Genomic DNA, 17,995 nt, shown 5'->3' with positions numbered 1-17,995 from the left:
AATAAGAACTGTCTGTTGCGTCTGAGCAAGCGTCTGATCAAGCGTCTGATGCATTCTTTTCTGACCTTTTATGACAGCTTGACAGTAGGATGGATGAGGTAAAACTTGTTCACGTCCTGCTCTCACATATTCGATCAAACAGTGCCCAGTTGTCTGTAACGAAAATTCTTAATAAAACTGTTTGTCTCTTTCGTACCATCGAAAAGCGGAAGGGAAACGCAAAGCAAGTGCGCGTAGACGTTTTCATTTTTGCCAGCTTGAAAAACTTCGTTTACAGATTAAAAATGTCGAAAAGAACTATCGATACGTTCTTTCTTAAAGGTATGTAATCATCCTATATTGCTTCTGAATTCATGAGTTACAAGTTTATGTTGCAGCACCTAAAAAACCACGGAATAACGAAACTTGATCCGAGGAGCAGCACACACAGCATCATAACATGTCTAGAGATATTTGGTTTGACGAAAGGAGGTACCTTTTAACATTTTATGCGCCGTCTCCATGTAGATGAATAAAAAATCCCTCAGGTCATAACAGCAATGAAATGGAGCAGGAAGCAACCAAATGCAAGCTACAAGAATGTGAACCATCTACGAGCCAAGGTATTGCGTTTTAGTGTAAGGTTTTTGACATTGCAATTTCGCAACATAACAATATATTATCTTTGACCCTCGAATAAATTGTTATTTTGCTTTCTTTTTTATAGGCCTCAATCATGATGAGCATTCATCTAGGTCTAGTACGACCGCTTCGGATAATCAGACTAGCGAAATTGACAGGAAGAAAACTTTAAAAGAACCTACTAAATCCGAGTTTTTGCAAAAGTTTAAAGACGGATGGATTGAATCTTCAGAATACCTCTGTTTTGAAAAGTATAGAAAGGACCCACAATTTGCTTTTTGTAAAGTTTGTCTTGACAAACTTAGTGTCGCAAGTGGTAAGTCTAATTTGAATAGTCATTTGCAAACAAAACGTCATCGCGAGGCAGCCAACAAAATTAAAGAGTCTGATAACCCGAACATTGAAGATTACTCTCTTGGGGACAACGATGAAGCAGAATTGAAAATTTCTAGTTGAATGGTGGAACACAACATTCCATTCGCGGCCGTAGATAAGCTAGCAGATGTTCTGAAAACGCTCGACCTTGAGTCGAAAGTATTGCCAATGATTAGACTAGGCTGAACGAAAGCTGCTGCAGTTGTTAGTGGAGTAATGGCAGCAAGTCAACACGTCGAATTTGTAGATAAAATTAAAACATCGGATTTTTCATAGTCGATGAATCCACTGACTTGGGAACCATTAAAACTTTAGCTATTGTCGTCCGTATGGATGAAGATAAGTTTCAGGTGAAAGACACTTTCTATAGATCTGTAGAGCTGCACAGTGCAGACCACAAATCGATTTACGATACAATTGTACGCGAGTTTCTCAAAGATGGAATCGATTATAAACTACGAATGAAGGGCTTTGCATCTGACGGTGCATCAGTTATGCTGGGCAAAAATAACTCCGTGATGCGCCTGTTTCAAAAGGATTGCCAAACTTCATTGTAGTTAAGTGCACATGTCACTCGTTGGCACTATGTGCTAGATACGCTAGCTATCTTTCGCACAGCCCAAAGCGAACTAATGAGTTTAATTCCATTCAAGCAATACTGTAGCTTAAACTATTGAAAATGTTAAATTCGTCTGACACTAGGTGGCTTTCATTGGAATCCGTTGTCAAACGTGACTTTGAAAGATTCGTAGAACTTAAACTGTTTTTTTTTTTTTTTTTTTTATTTCAAAGTCAACTACGATTGCAATCAAACGGCGAAGCGAATTTTTAATCATTTGAACGACACGATGACGAAACCTATTTTACTGTTTTTAAACTACATTCTGCCATTGATCAACAAGTTAAACAGAAATTATATATGCGAAAAACAGTACATAAAATCTAAAGCCACCGCATCAGATTTTTGCGATTTTGAACAGCATTTAAAGAAACTTCAGGAAATGTCCGTTGGTGCTGAAGCTGCAGAATCTGAAGCTAAGGAACTGGATGAGAGCAGACAAATAACACTTAGGACCATTTGCTGCAATTTTTATACAGAGGTTGTTAAACAAATTGAGGAGCGGTTTGATTTTAAGGACGACATCTTGAAAACTTCTGCATTGATTGATGTTGTTAAGATTCAAGGGTTTTCATCAATGCATGAGATATCTAAGAATTCCGTAAATTGAAAACAAGGATTATTTGCGGAGATGTCGAAGTCGATGACACGATGAAAACTCATGAAAACTGGACAAAGTTGCTAAATGTAAAAAGAGCAAATGGATGTTACGCGTTCCCTGAATTGAGGAGTTTCATCGTAAATTTTTTCATCATGCCGCAATCATTGGAAAGCGTGGAAAGTTTTTTTTCCACATTAAATGCAGACAAAACTAAAGTACGTAACAGGCTAGACTCCCATCCTCAAAGCAAAAGCATTTACTGCAATTCGTGGGGGTTGCCTGGAAATAAAATTGTCCAAGGTGCTGAAGAGGACATTTTCCTCTTCAATCTACAGACAGCACCAAGAACAATCAATTTGAAGCTGCTGGATTTGTTTGTTAATAAAATGCTTATTATTAATAATATTTCGATCCTACTGAATAAATGATTCGTACAAAAAAGCTTATTTTCAATTGATTTATTTTTTCAGTAAATCTCCACTAACCTCGAGACGACCGCGAGTAATCGGTTCAATTCCTTTAACTCTAGATTTAAGACATTATTCATGTATAATGCAAATGATAACTCGGCTCTGTAAAGTTTATTCGATTGAGCCTGTACAAATAAATTAATATAAAAAAAAAATGATTTATTTTGAATGTATGACAGTAAAGAACACTCTTTTCACTTCATAAATTATACCAATTTCAGTTTTTTGCCTACCTGTATCCTAATACAATATAAAAGATCGCCTATCACTTTTCTTAGAACGTATTTCATGGATTTGATTCATAAACTGTAATCACAGATATCATCCCAAATTTTCTAGAATAAAAATAGGATGGAAAGATTTTTTTTTTTGACCAAAAACACAGATTTCAATTTGGCAACCCTGACCGTGGGCGGTCAGTCATGCTCATGCTCATGCAACATGATGATGATGATGATGATGATAAATGTCTACCACTCATTGTAGCACGGGAACTAAGTCTGATAGCATTAATATGGACCAACAGGTCTGTGCCATAAAAAGGGAGAAGTCTGATAGCAGTGGGCGCTCCTCCCTGTTCGATTTGATCAAGCTTAATAACCTCTGATTGTCCTCAACATGTCACATATATGAAGGGCCAAAAACCGAGGGGTGCGCACTACGAGGTATGAGTGCGTGATATTTAAAATATATCGTAGTAATTTAAATACTTTGAGGGCAGTAATAATTTTATTTAGAATACTTTAAGGGTATTGAAAGTAATCAACATATAATTAGCGATAATTAATGTAATGGCAAATAATTTAAATGTATTTAAAATAATTCAAGTATCAAATTTTGTCAATATTTAAAGTGTTTAGTGAAATTTAGAGTGTATTTAAAGTAATGAAAGCAGTAATGACAAGATTTTAAATATTTGGTCAACAGGCTGCGTAGTATTGAAAGACTAGTGCGTGCCCCTCGCCAAAAACGGTTTTGTTGGATCGATTGGAAAATTTACCTATAAGTCTCCCGAAAGACTCCCATGTTATTTCTGATGTGTTATACGATATTTCGACGTCCATTATCTTTGTATGTTGATCTTGAGTTCCTAGTTGTGTCTTATAAAACCGTAAAACCAATGCAAGAAATGGGCAGTGTCTCTGATTATTTTCTTAACGAGCATCACTCCATTGTCGTATCGCATGTGCTCCATTTTGCAGCTCTTCTTTCACTTTTACTTTGTTGACTCCATGGTACAGGAAAAGATATATGTAGATGTATACATTATTAGCAATGATGTGATATAATCACTACAGGATGGCCTTTCAGAATGGGTCAACAGATGTGAAATGAAGGAACATTTTAATTGAACACGATTTAAAGTATTTAAATGCAACATTACATCTGTTGAAGAATCATTAACACATGTTTCAATGTGTAATCTTAACTAATTTCTGAAAGAATTTACTTGTGTTTTATACAATTAGTATCAATTTTCCGTGATATCGTGTCTTCAAATGATCTTTGCAAGCGGCACATTTCGTTCAGGCTCTTTGAAACTACATGTGATGTAAAATGAAAGGCACCTTTTAAAGTGAATTGGACATAACAATGTCATCACTTACTCAAACATGAAATCTGCCTCGACCAACCTGGCAGAACGCGCCCAAACCCTCGCTGAATCAAAGGGCAGGGCTTTTCATTTTATTCGATTACAGTACAAAAACTGACGAAAAATCATGCAAAAACGCCGATACATCTTCTGCACTTCAATCAAATCCCCTCCCAAGTAACATTTTAAGTTTTATGAAATACTACAAAGCAACTATAAAACAACATTCATAAAACTCTGGTCAAGGCTGTTTTGTCATTAATGCATCCACCAAAACCTCATTTAGACTAGAATATGTCTAGTTGGCCCACCCTGGAGAAGGTGCTGGAGGGTGTATTCTCGAAGCTCTTCAAGATTGATTTACTGCAAATGGTTGTTTAACGAACGCATTGAGAACCATTTGAAAGCTACAATAAAAGCTATTTGCAACAATAAAAACCCTTTCCGAGCCATTTCCCCTAGCCGCATGCTGAATCCACTAGGAAAGCATCAATCAAGAAAAGGATTTATGAATCCAATTTTATTAAAGTAATTAAAATATAAACTGATGGTATAAAAATCTTGTTGAATATCCAAATTTATTACAATAGTTCTCATTCAGTGGCCTAGTTTTAAGTGCCTTATTGAATTTTATGTGAAATGTACGTGAAAACATCGAAAAAAATAAGTGCGCCCTCGTAAAACGTCGATTTGACTAATTATTTTGCATTAAAAAAAAAATTATTATTTTTTAGATCAAGCTAAACCGAGATTGTTTTAATGATTTTCGCATTTAAATGTTTCCTCATTGCTAAATTTACCAAAATACAGTTATATCCAAGGAACTATAGATTGAAAACCAAAGATTGTAAAAAACTAGCAAACTAATTGTAACATGGCGGAGGCATAAAAGTTGATTTTCAGGGTTCATTTGTGAAAAAGTTGTTTTGCTTTCAATAAATCCCTAACAAATTCAAAAGGTTTAAAAAAGGCTTCTATGAAGAAAACTTGCAGGCTGAATAGTATTTATCTAAAGCCATTTTGCTTGATCCTAACCCGTTCAAATTTATGGCAGCATTTATGGAGGCAAAGTTGGCTGCAAAAAGTTAAACGTCAAAGTTTGTTTATCTTTCGATAGTTGCGCTGTGAGATCCAGGATTCTTCCGGGCGGTTTTCTCCCGATGCGATGGATTGGGAGCTGTTACTCAGATAGTTTGCGATACTGTTTTACAACATTTCGCAATTCGAACAGCTGGAAGCGCAATCGTTCCCGAAAATATCCCCTTCCGGATGGTTACAGAAGTGCACCATCCAATGATGCAGGGATGTACGCAGAAATGAAATTTTTGAAGAGTTGATTCTTTCGCCGACTAAAATCGCTGCTTTGGATCGGAAAGCAGCTAATCTCCGCTAACTAACAGGTTCAGTGGTTTGCTGTCGGTTGTTATTTCGATTGTCACCGCAAGATCTGGAGAAGGCTGGTATGTTTTTCAACTTTCGACAATGTTTTATGAGTCTGAGAGCCCCGCTTACTTTACTCTTCTCCGCTAGATGGTCAGTCGTTGGTGGTGTGCTGGTTCTTCTAAAGAAGTAAATTGTGCTGAAATTGACTTGATTTTTTTCATCCTACTTCGTCTATCCTTCAAGATTTCCTTGCATAAATTTGGCTTTTATTAACTATGAGGAACCATCTTTTAGCTCAATTTGTAAACAGAGTAATTGGGGAGTTCATGATGCACTTTAAAAAGCCTAAAAAGCAACAATAAAGGTTTTTTGCTCTAATGCAAAACCTAATGGTTTTACGGTTGCTTTTATAATGATAGAACACGTTTATAAAGTATTTTATCAAGACATTAATAAACAATTGCTAATGACGTTTATGCTTGAATTGCAGAGCAGTTTTAAAGAGGGATTGAGAACAGTTTATTGAGAAATTTATTTTTAAAACAAGGCAGTGTTTGACTTTCTTGCCAGACTGTAAAAGGTTTTTAAAACAGCAAAAAGCTGAATTACTAAGCAGGAATGTTTTACACTTTGAAATGCTGTATTTATACCAAATGGGAATGTTCATTGCCGTTATAAAACCATCATAAATCAGAGTGGATGCCAAATGGTTACTGAATTGTTACTTGGGCTATATAGAAAAATTAATCCAAAAGTGTCAGCTCGTGTTACATCCCAATGAGCTGAAAATTTCAGAGATTGGTTTTTTTCACCTAATGGCACAAATCTGGGGCTTGGCCCGTTGCTAAAAATGATAAATAAAAATACACCCATATAAATGTAGGCCAGTCTACTCCTCCATGTTGATACAACGATCGCTGCTACTGATATACACACACTGCGGAAAAGTCGTGTAAATTTCGGTTCCCTGACACCAACATAAGAATCAGTTGAAAGAAACGAGAAAATCAATTCAATCAAACGTTCTCTTCGGTGACTTGCTTATGTTTCGGTTTGAGAACACTTAATTTTAAATGAAATGTTTGTTTACGTTCCATTATTTACGTCTAATATGGATTAGGTCTCGTGTAAAATTAGTAATTTCTAAGTGTGCAGTGTGTTTGGTTCCTTAGTGCAAATAATTAAAAGGGCAATAGAAGATCATGTTTGAAGTAAAAAATTGTTCTACGCATATGATCAAATCTCAACGATTACTGAGTTATTGAACTTTTTCTATTTTGGTCTATGCTTGCCATAAATTGGCTCTAGTTCAAAAACAATTCCACTAAGCACAAAACTCTTGCCTTAATTGGACAGCTTGGTAAATTTCCTACTTAAAAGTGTCATTTCTACTTTAAGTAGGCTGCATTTAGACACATTTTAGGGATACACTAAAACTTATGTTTTCCTATGGGTTTCCCTTATTATTTCAAAAATACGTAATAAAGTGCATTGTTTTGTCTAACCAAAAGATGCCTCTCAACTCTCTCTTTGACACAAATTTTCTATCTTGTTTAGTTTTCTCGCAATTTCGTACTAAACACATCATGTTGGGTCGTTAGTTAACGGTTGCGTAAAACACGGATTCAACCCCACCGAGCGTTGCTGTTGACGTCTGTTTGAATAATATTAGTAAAAATGACACTATTATGTAGGAAATTTACCAAGCTGTCCAATGAAGGCAAGAGTTTTGTGCTAAATGGAATTGTTTTTGAGTTAGAGCCAATTTATGGCAAGCATAGACCAAAACAGAAAAAAGTTCAATAACTCAGTAATCTTTGAGATTTGATCATATGCGAAGAACATTTTTTTTCTTCAAATATGATCTTCTATCGCCCCTTAAATTATTTGCACTAAGGAACCGAATATACGTTCTAAACCGAACTTTCTTAAAAGATTTCGAAGTTCTTGTAGGGGAAAAGTTGACTTCGGCAATACCTTAACCTACTATCGTCAGGGGGTAAACAAAGTCCTAGAGCACTCAAATTTGGCCAATAGGTGCTCTGAAACACAATGTATCCAAATGCCAAAATTGAGCTCTCAAGGACGTTGTTTACCCCCCTGACGAAAATAGGTTAAGGTTTTGCCGAAGCCAACTTTTCCCCTATCATTTTATGGGTTGTCTGAGTAGTACTGATCGAGTATGTCTGTTTTTCAGCGAGCACTAAGCATACCGATAGGCTAATCGGTTTACTTGTTTCCAGCTCTGCTAATATTTATATGCTATTCATGGTGGCATGAACATTTATAGCATTCAATGGTCTGTTGCCATAAGACAATCTGTTTCGCTTGTTTTTAGCATGCGATTTTTAGCTAAAATGTGCGATTTGACTCAATTAAGAGTTAGTCTCTGAGGCCATGTACTTCAATTCGGGGGAACAAGCAGAGATTCATTTTGACGGTATCAACCCTGATTGATCAGTAAATATGATAGGTTTTTTTGTATGACTGCTATTTTAGTTTAGGTGTAGCTCAAACTTATCTGTAGCAGTGCAAAACTGTCGCGGTATTCATAAACTGTTTTTTGCCGGTTACGTTACATTTTCACACACAACTGAAAACGAGACCCAGTGACACAGTTTTGAGTTGTTTGGAATTTTGTTTTCTGGCTAAAGCCCGATTCAAAGTAGATTTGGACGCATTCAAGTGATCATAATTCAAAAGTTAAACAACATACACGGTTGATCAAAACGTCAAACAAAAGGGTATTTATTCAGCTTTCAAACGATATATAACAAGTAATTACATTTCACCGTTTCGAACGAACTGTTGCACTTTACTTGTGATCGATGCCATCGTGATCTGCACAGTCGCTGGTGACACTGTACCGGTGAACTTATTCCACTTTAAACGCATTTGTTGTGCATTTATCACTTCTTTACCTCATCCTCGAAGTTTTCGCTTGATAGTTGTCCAATATTTTTCGATCGGTCTGAACTAAGGGCAATTCGGAGGACTAATCTCTTTGGCGACGAAAATAACATTTTTTGCAGCATACCATTCTAGTACCTCCTTAGAGTAGTGGCAGCTGGCTAGATCCGGCCAAAACATAGCGTTGGTCTTGTGTTGCCGAATGAAGGGTAAAATCCGCTTTTTCAGACACTCTTTAATGTAAACCTTCGACGTCATTGTGTGAGATGTGATGAAAACCTTGGTTTTAAGGCCACAACTGCAGATTCCTTGCCAAATCATTAGTTTCCGAGCAAACTTATCAGCAAAACCAAATTTATACCTGGAAGGGACATCCCCACGACCAGTTGTCAGGTAAAATTTTCATCCAGGGATTTGTTTATAATCCATTTTGACATGTTTCGTCATCCATTGAAAAACAGCCATCAAATTTCGTCAAAACTCGTTCGTATAGTAATCGTGCTCGCTTTTTGGCCACTAAATTTTGTTTCAGGGAGCAATTCGGATGTTTACTGGCACAAAAAGACTTATATCTTTCTCTTGAAAGGATGTTACGCACCTGGGTTGCTTTTCACGTACCTCAACACCTTTCTCCTCAGCTCTTTGTCCCTAGTGCCACTTTTATGATAGATGCGCTGTGCTCTATCCCCACTCAGAGTATCCTTGTAACGTTTTATTACAAGACTCACCGTTGACTTTGGGAATTTTGATACTTTTGCTATTTTTGAGGCAGACCACGAAGGGTTCTCTAGATGTTTGTGAACAATTAATTTTCTTTTCTCAAGTTCCATGATCCGTAATTTCGGGATGCGTCGATCAATCGAGAAAAACTTTTCACCAATTTCTTCGTCAATGAAACATCAACAAATGCCTGTCAAACGGGTTTTGTTCCAACCACCAGGGGCGCGGTGGTGTATTAAACCGTGCGTCCAGATTTACTTTGAATCATGCTTTAATTATCGCATATATTTGAAGTTTTTTTTTAGTATGGAATAGATCAGAATGAATACTAAGCACTCGAATGCATAGATATTTAAATTTCGAAAAAAATTGGAGCAACAATTTTTTCCGTCACACACAAGCTTGTCCGAGCATGAGGTAATAACTAATGAATAAATAAGTCTGACTTGATACCAAAATTTGGTATTGATCAGCATATTATAAGATGTAACATATCAAAGAATAATATCATAATAACAATTGCTTTCAAAATACTTTGAAATATCATAAATTTATGCGTAGATACAAAAAAAAAAAAAAAAAAAAAGAAAATACATGTCTGGATTTTTTTTTTTTGTATTGCATTTGCAAAACTTGGTATTGGAATGTTATTGTGGGAACATGTTTTTAGTATTATTTTTTGGTATTTTATTACTGGTCCACTTAGAATCCGGACACTTTATTTATTCTATAGCAGCGTCTCTATTAATCGTATTTGGAATGTTTTGACAGTGTTTTGTTTTGAAAGTACACGTATTGTTGTGGTGGAAGGTTCGCCTTGATACGTGTAGTATTAAAAAAGTTGTACTAGATGGAAGACGAGAAAAGAAAATTGATCCTGTCCACCCACATCGAAAACCCGACGTGGTCAATTCTAAATATCGCTAAAAAGTTTAAAAATGCCGATTTCAGGCAGGTTCCCGGACAACAGTTTTATTTGGCCACAGCACGGAATGATGTCTCCAGCAACTTCAAGTTTGTTTTTGCCAACAAATTCGCCTGGAAATTGATAATCTGGCAAGGAATTTGTAACTGCAGACTCAAAACCAAGCTTTTCATCACCAACAAAACAATGGACTCGAAGCTGTATAAACAAGAGCGCCTGGATAAATGTATACTACCTTTCATTAAGGTGATTCGCTGTGATATCGTTAATCTCGTAACCACTTCGAAATTTCATGTGCACAAATATCAGCTTCAACGACACGTTCAACATTTAAATTGTTACTACACGTTTGCTGAACTACAGCATACATGAAGTAGCAATTTCAAATGAAATGATTTCCAAGATTTTTGTAATTGAAAAATCAAAGTAGAAGTGCACGTGGCGACCATTTGTGGACTCAACAAGGAATCACCTTAAGACTCGCAAAGGTCAAGTGATGTTCTGACCAGATTTGGCAAGCTGCCACTACAGCCGGGAGGTATTACAGTGGTACCGCAAAAATAAGGTGGATTTCGTCGACAAGGATATCAATCCACCTAACTGGCCGCAATTCCGCCCAATCGAATAGTATTGGGCAATGATCAAGCGGAAGATAAAGAAAACAGGAAATACGACTCAGGGCGCTGCACAAATGGCTTGATGATGGTAAAAATGGCCGCTGAGGTTGACCAGTCCAGTGAGTGTGTGGCAGATGTTGGCGGTAATTCCAAAGAAAGTCCACGAGTTCATTCGAATGCCGTCGAAGTAATTTAGCATTTTTTCAAAGTACAATAAAATAGTAACCTTCATTTTGGCTAAATTATTTTTTCTTACGTCAAATCAGTCCCGAGAAACATCTGGTTTTATGTGCCCGAAGTGGGGACCAGAATTTATATCCGGCTCATCCATACCAATTTAAGGTATCGATATATACTTTCCTGCTGGGTGCTGCAAGCGGTCGCTGGAATATGTAACCAGTCAACGAATGTCTGCGAACTGTTCAACAAGTACCATCCAGATAAAACATGATGATTGAAATCTGAATCGTGAAATGGAGGAAAGTATTCAAAATAATGATTAACCGTTGCAGCAACAACTACTACTAGGAATTGGGAAATGAAAAATAAATACATGCAGGCAATGAAAAAGCATAAATAGCATCGGATATGTTCACAAATTGGACCCAAACGATTAACGAAAAGTTCTTGAGTTCGTGCCTAAAGAAGTCGTAAATAATATCGATTGAAAAAGATCCTTGTCCAGTAACGCCTGATAGATTTCCTTTTCGTGGTGCGTTACTGGCATTAAGATCTACCACCGAAGACCTAGTCCGAACTACTCCAAACTAGGTGAACAGGACTGTTTTTTTTTTTGTAATCAAATGAACACATCCCGAGCAAAGTCTAGCATCAAAATGACAGCAAATCGAAATCAAATTTTGATATCAACATCAAACTGAAATCAAGATGAAAGGAGAACGCAGATTTTTTGGAAACCGGTACTGCACATAGATTCTGGTCCAATAAGCAACGCCTAGAGTCAACTGAACCAAGCACCTCGCCTAACCTAGCGTCTTGTGACCCTGCCAACATTTGCACAGATTTCACCGTATATTATCAAAACGTCCGAGGCTTGAGGACAAAAACAAACGCTCTACTCCATTCGCTGCTTTCTTGTGATTTCGACATGGTGGTATTCACTGAAACCTGGCTTCATACCGACATTACGCTTGAGCTTGAGCTTGAGCTTGATTGACCGCCCACGGTTGCTACTCTGTTACTGCCAGATCAGCTGTAATTACACAGAGAACCAAAACACGATGCTTGGGACTAGCAATCATCCTCAATGTGTAAAAACTGGTGATCTTAAATTAGGCAATACCAGCGCCGGCCGCGCCCGAACACAGGTCAAGAAAGGAATGGGAAGGATTGTGTTGACATGACACTCGCTTTGATGGAAGCCGAGAACACCTCTGCACTTCCACGAGGAATCACTGGGATGATGGATAAGAGGGTTGGGTTTGCAGCAGGGTTCGTTTTGGTAAACGATAAGCTGAATTGATGTCCTAACGATCATATAACGCGAAGGAGCTTGGGACTAAACCCACGGTCTTCTGCTCAGTAAGCAAAAATGTTTGCCACTAGGCAGACGAGCACCTTTTTAATCACCGAGTTGCTGTTATTACCATGTAGTCATATTAACAAATAAAACGATTGACGAATCTTGAATGTGGATGGGCCTGAGATTAGACTCATGATGTTCTGCTCAGTAAGCAAAAACGGTTGCTCTAAGGCCACCGAGCCCCTCATATCACATAATACCGTTGCTCAAATTTGTGTATCCTTTCAAACCCGGAACCAATGACAACAACGAGTTTCGCAAAATACACGATACACAAGCGATTTTACCATAAATCTCTTTGATATGTACGCGTTTTTCTGCTCAGTAAGCAGGCCACTGTAACCGACGATCTTTCAAATCCGAAAACTAAAAACTACGAAGAAGTACTTAGGCCTTCATTAAGTTCCACTTTCACGCGACGTTCAATGACAGGGTTCTATCCAGGATTACATCTGAAAAATCCAAATACGGCCAACGCCCACCCTAAACCTAAACCTGTTCTAATCCACCTGAAATGACTAACGAATGGAAGACTTTGACTACCCAGCCATGCAATAGTCTCATTCCGTGCCTTATGGCAACTTGATGATTCTATTGCGCTCATCTTTTGGCACCACCCAGGGGAGACTTGGTCCTGTATCCAATGCTTAACTTATCTCCATTCCACTCAGCTACTCGCAATTTCTTGAGATATAGTGGGCGGAATATTATTATATGAGACAATTCAATGCAGACGTCTTTCCAAATTTGGCAGATCGACAGGTAATCGGTGAGTTACCACGATAGTTGCTATTCAACAACTCGACAACGTCCCATCGTCAACGCCTGCTATGAGAATTTCCCATTGCAGACGCCAACGAAATGACGTCATCGAGCTATCGACCAACTAACCTGGTTATCGCCTGTTACCTTATAGCACGATGCTAGGAGGCGAACCGGAAGAATCGATGAGCTACCTCCCCCCCTGGCTTCATACCGACATTACGAATGCTGAACTTGCAAGCAACTACACACAGTGATGCAAAATGTTATGACAATCACGTGACACTCGTCCACGCATCAACCGACTTTCGCTGACAGAACGTTTTGTCAAGCAGTGAGAGGTAGAGCCATGGCAAACAACAATCACCAGTAATGGTCGCTGCTCACAAGCAAAACGTTACACTCGCTGCTGATGATGAAAAGCACAACGAAAACAGTGAAGACTTCTGCAGTACAATCATGAGAAAAAGCGAAACGACAGAAGAAAATGAAAACAATGCCTACGCATTCCAAGTTCGTCTCAGCAGGCGTGACTATGTGAGTTCCAAACAATTGTAGGCAACATTAAACGGAAGCTGTTGGGCTCACTCACCAAAACACTCACATAAGCAAGCAAAGCAGCAACTGCTTCAAAACAAGCACAAATGAGTGTCGTGATTGTCGGGAATGACCAGATCGGTGAAGGATCACAACCGAAGACGGCATTCACCAGTTGTTTTTTTACTTCTTTTGTCAACTTGATGGATGGTCATGGAGAGAGCTTCGATGAGCACATTGATATGAATGTACAAAGCGTTACTACCATCAGCTGATTGACGATCGTGATTGTGATAGGTCGCAACTCTGACTACACAATCTACCGCTGTGACCGGAATTATCGCACCAGCGCACTGCGACGTGGCGGTGGCGTCTTAATTGCCGTGAAATCCTAGCTGAAGTGTAAGGCTGTGCATCTTGTGGGCGTTGAGAGCCTCGAACAAATTGCTGCTCAAGTCGATTTACAACATCAATCGATCTTCCTGTGCTGCATCTATATTCGACCAAACAGTCAGCCCGACATTTGCACCAAACACGCTGAGTCCGTACAACAGCTCCTTGGTATGGCGAACCCTCACCCACCCATAGTTATGGGCGATTACAATCTGCCAAATCTAGCTTGGGACTTCGATGAGGACGTCAGAGGATTTCTGCCTCTCAATGCTTCATCAGAACAGGAACTCGCTGTAGTGGAGTCCATACTGTCTGCTGGATTCAAGCAAATCAACGATCTGGTGAACACGAATGTTAAGCTTCTTGACCCGGTTCTCGTCAGTGACTCCGATTGCATCGATCTGTTTGAACCACCCTCTGCAATTATGTAAGTTGATTGTCACCACAAGCCGTTGGTTCTAAAAGTTGACTCCCGTTCGAGAGATCATCCGCTCCCGTACCCAGCAGCCCGCAGTGAGTATAGTTTTGCACAATGTGATTTCGATGTTGTTAAGACGAGGATTGCCGCCTTGGATTGGGTACAAATACTTGACCAACCCACCATTAATGCCGCCGTCTCCGTATTCTACGACAACATCTATAAAGTAATCCAAGATACTGTTCCGGTGAAGACACGAAAATCTTGTTTGCAATTCCAAAAACCTTGGTGGAATCCGCAATTGCGTAATCTGCGTAACCGTCTGCGTAAAGCTTGAAAACATTACTTTCGTTCCCGGACCGAAGCAAACAAGTATACGGTGCAGCTAGTAGAAGCAGAGTATAATAGTTTGCAGGAAGCTCGCTTTCGTGAGTACGCCGACAACCTCCAGAGGGGTTTCAAGGAAAATCCATCGTCGTTCTGGTCTTTTATCAACTCTCGGAAAAGATCAGCTGGTATTCCCATGGACGTCACCTCAGTAGTAGAAGCTCCACCACCGACACCGCTTCTGCTGACCTTTTCGCTGACTTTTTCCGAAGTGTTTGCGAACCCGATCAAACTCCTCCACCGCAGCAATACATTGATCAGCTACCAAGATACGACATTCACCTGCAGCAGCTCATCTTCAGTCAAGACGCTAATCTCAAAGCCCTTTGCTCAGTCGATCCATCGAAAGGTCCAGGCCCGGACCGTATTCCACTGTCTTTCGTCAAGAACTGTGCAGCATCGTTGGCCACTCCCGTTGTGTCTATTTTCAATTGATCGCTTAAGGATGGCGTTTTTACGGATGCCTGGAAGCTCGCCTCAATTTCTGACAGTATCCAGCTGTTCAACCCATAATCTCAGAGTTTCAGCATGGATTCATGAAAAAGCGCTCGACAGTCTCTAACTTGATGACTTACTCGAACACTCTTATAGGTAGCATCGAGAAGCGTCAGCTAGTGGACTCCGTTTACATCGACTTCTCTAAGGCTTTTGACAAAGTCCCTCACGACCTAGCCATTATGAAGCTAAACCGCCTTGGTCTTGCACCGTGGATCGTTTGTTGGTTGAAATCATACTTATCATCCAGGAAGGCTTTCGTTAAGGTACGTGATTCCAGATCCGAGGTAGTCCATATACCATCGGGAGTTCTACAAGGGAGTCACCTAGGACCAGGCTTGTAATTGCTCATTACAGCTAAAATGCTATTTTTCGTAATTATGAAACAATGAGATACTATAATGATAATATTTATTTGTAAGATGCAAGAAGAGGTGGTAAAGTTTGTGTAGGACACATAAATTTTGTCAATTTTGCTTTCAGAAGGTCACAACTGTGAATCAATGCCATTAAGGATCTTGGGCTCATCTTGGACAGCAAACTACGGTTTAACGAGCACATATCCATGACAGTTGCAAAGGCCAACTCCATGCTAGGATTTTTGCGCCGCAATACTGCACAATTCGACGACGTGTACGCCCTGAAAGCGCTGTACTGCTCTATGGTCCGCAGTGTTCTTGAATGTGGAGTTCAAATTTGGGCTCCATATCATACTGTCCGTGTACTGCGCATCAAGAGAATCCAGAAACAGTTTATAAAGTTTGCATTACGACGTCTGCCATGGACAAATCTAGATAGCTTACCTCCGTACGAGCATAGATGTGCGCTTATTGGACTGCAAACACTGTCAAATCGCCGAGTCTTTCTCCAGAGGATGTTCATATTTGACATGATTAGTAATCATATTGACTGCAGTTGTTTGCTCGGGAACATCAATTTCCACACTCCAGCTCGCCGTCTACGCAACTATTACTTTCTGTAGACTCCCGGATATCGTACAGCTTACGGTTATAGCAATCCTCTCGATAGATGTTGCAGACTGTTTAATGATGTGTGTGATGTTTTTGATTTTAATATAAGTAGACCAGTTTTTAAGAATAGGATTAAGTCACTTTAAACAGTCTGTATGGCTAAAATGTCAAAGATGGTAGTTAAATAAGTAATTTGATATCAGTTTACGCAATTGACAAATTTGATAACACATTTTGTTTTAATTTTGCTCTTTATTTGCTCTTCAAAAATATGTTGTTGCGGTTTTGTTTTCATGGCTTTAGCAAAATATCAAATTGAATACGCGAAAAATGTACTTCAAATTGAGTTTCCAGTTTGTTTTCACTGATAGCAGGATTAGTTTTCAATGAGTTTTCAATTTTGATATTTTAACCGTTAATACGACCAAAACGACAGCAACCGGAGTAATCATTATCAGCTACTTCAAATTTAGTTTTAAATTTGATCTCAGACTTTGCTCGGGATCTTAGTACTTTTTACTTTTTATGCCTTGTTGATAGTGAACAGACTCGGCTTTGCCCACCGAGGATGATCTTGAAACAAGAAAAAGAAATGAGCTAGGTTTTTATTTCCCTAATAAAATTTGAATGGTTATTTTGCTTAGCGACGTGTTCAATTTATCATCCCAACCCTTTGTGGAATAGTTCAATCGTTTGGATTATCATTGGGGTATGCTGTTTTTTGACGAAGCACTACGTCTGTGATTTCTATATGGGGGTACACATTGTGAAAGCCGAAAATGGAACATGTAACAAAATTATGAAAGATTTTGATCGTTACTAACTCAGCTGCCCCTGGACCAATTTCAATAATTTTGTCACCAATCGATCAGAAATATTTCCATGCAACGATAGCAATGCTGCCGACTATTGATTTTCAAGAAACGATTGAAAAAGTGGTAAATGTCAAGCATTGTCCAAAACCGTCGAAATAACTAACAAATTCATCAATTACGTACATGCATATGCTGCTTCGCCAACACTGTCATCAGAGAGTCGTTAGTAGACGAAACAAGTCGAAGTGGCATTCGCGTCCGATCCTCGGATGTGTGAGAATAGGGAGGATGCAATTGTGTAACATTTTGTACACTCATCGCCATATTCAGAAACACACACCTCCAACGACCACACAAAATGCTCACCAGAGTTGTAACATCCAGTGGAAACTAACGATTTTAAATTAGCTCACTACTTGACTAGCCTATTGGTCCCAAGTACATCGATAAGCGCACCCCATTCTAGTCGAAATTCTAGTACTACACTATGTTTGTTTTGATTTACTATGAACGTTTGACAGATAAAATGAGGGGTTCGTGCATTTTCATATGTTTTGAGAGGTGCATCGATTAGCTTGGACCGAAGATAGTACCAGAGCTGAGCCAGAAAGTTGAGCACGTTTCATCGGAACCTTCTGGTCTTAGAGTTACCTCTATGGTAACAGTCTTTCCCCATAATATATATCAGACAATATTCATATACATCTTACCCATCGCTAACCACGTTCAAGGCAAAGGAATATCATGTGCTAAGTATGTGAAATTAAGATTGAAATCATTCCATACAGCAGTGATAGTTTTTAAGTGATAATCCAATGAAATCTATCAATCATCACATA

At 38.8% G+C, this 17,995-nt stretch overlaps 1 pseudogene; it reads left to right on the top strand.

Annotated features, from left to right (window-relative positions):
• The first annotated feature begins 284 nt into the window (after positions 1–284).
• Positions 285–2,061, top strand: LOC135712174 (uncharacterized; annotated as a pseudogene).
• Positions 2,062–17,995: the final 15,934 nt, after the last annotated feature.

Source organism: Ochlerotatus camptorhynchus, unplaced genomic scaffold (assembly GCF_037179485.1).
Source record: "Ochlerotatus camptorhynchus isolate MF236.1 unplaced genomic scaffold, CSIRO-AGI_Acam_v1.1 ptg000461l, whole genome shotgun sequence".
NCBI lineage: Eukaryota > Metazoa > Arthropoda > Insecta > Diptera > Culicidae > Ochlerotatus > Ochlerotatus camptorhynchus.
Note: the sequence above shows the minus strand (reverse complement) of the source record. Positions and strands in the feature narration are given on the sequence as shown.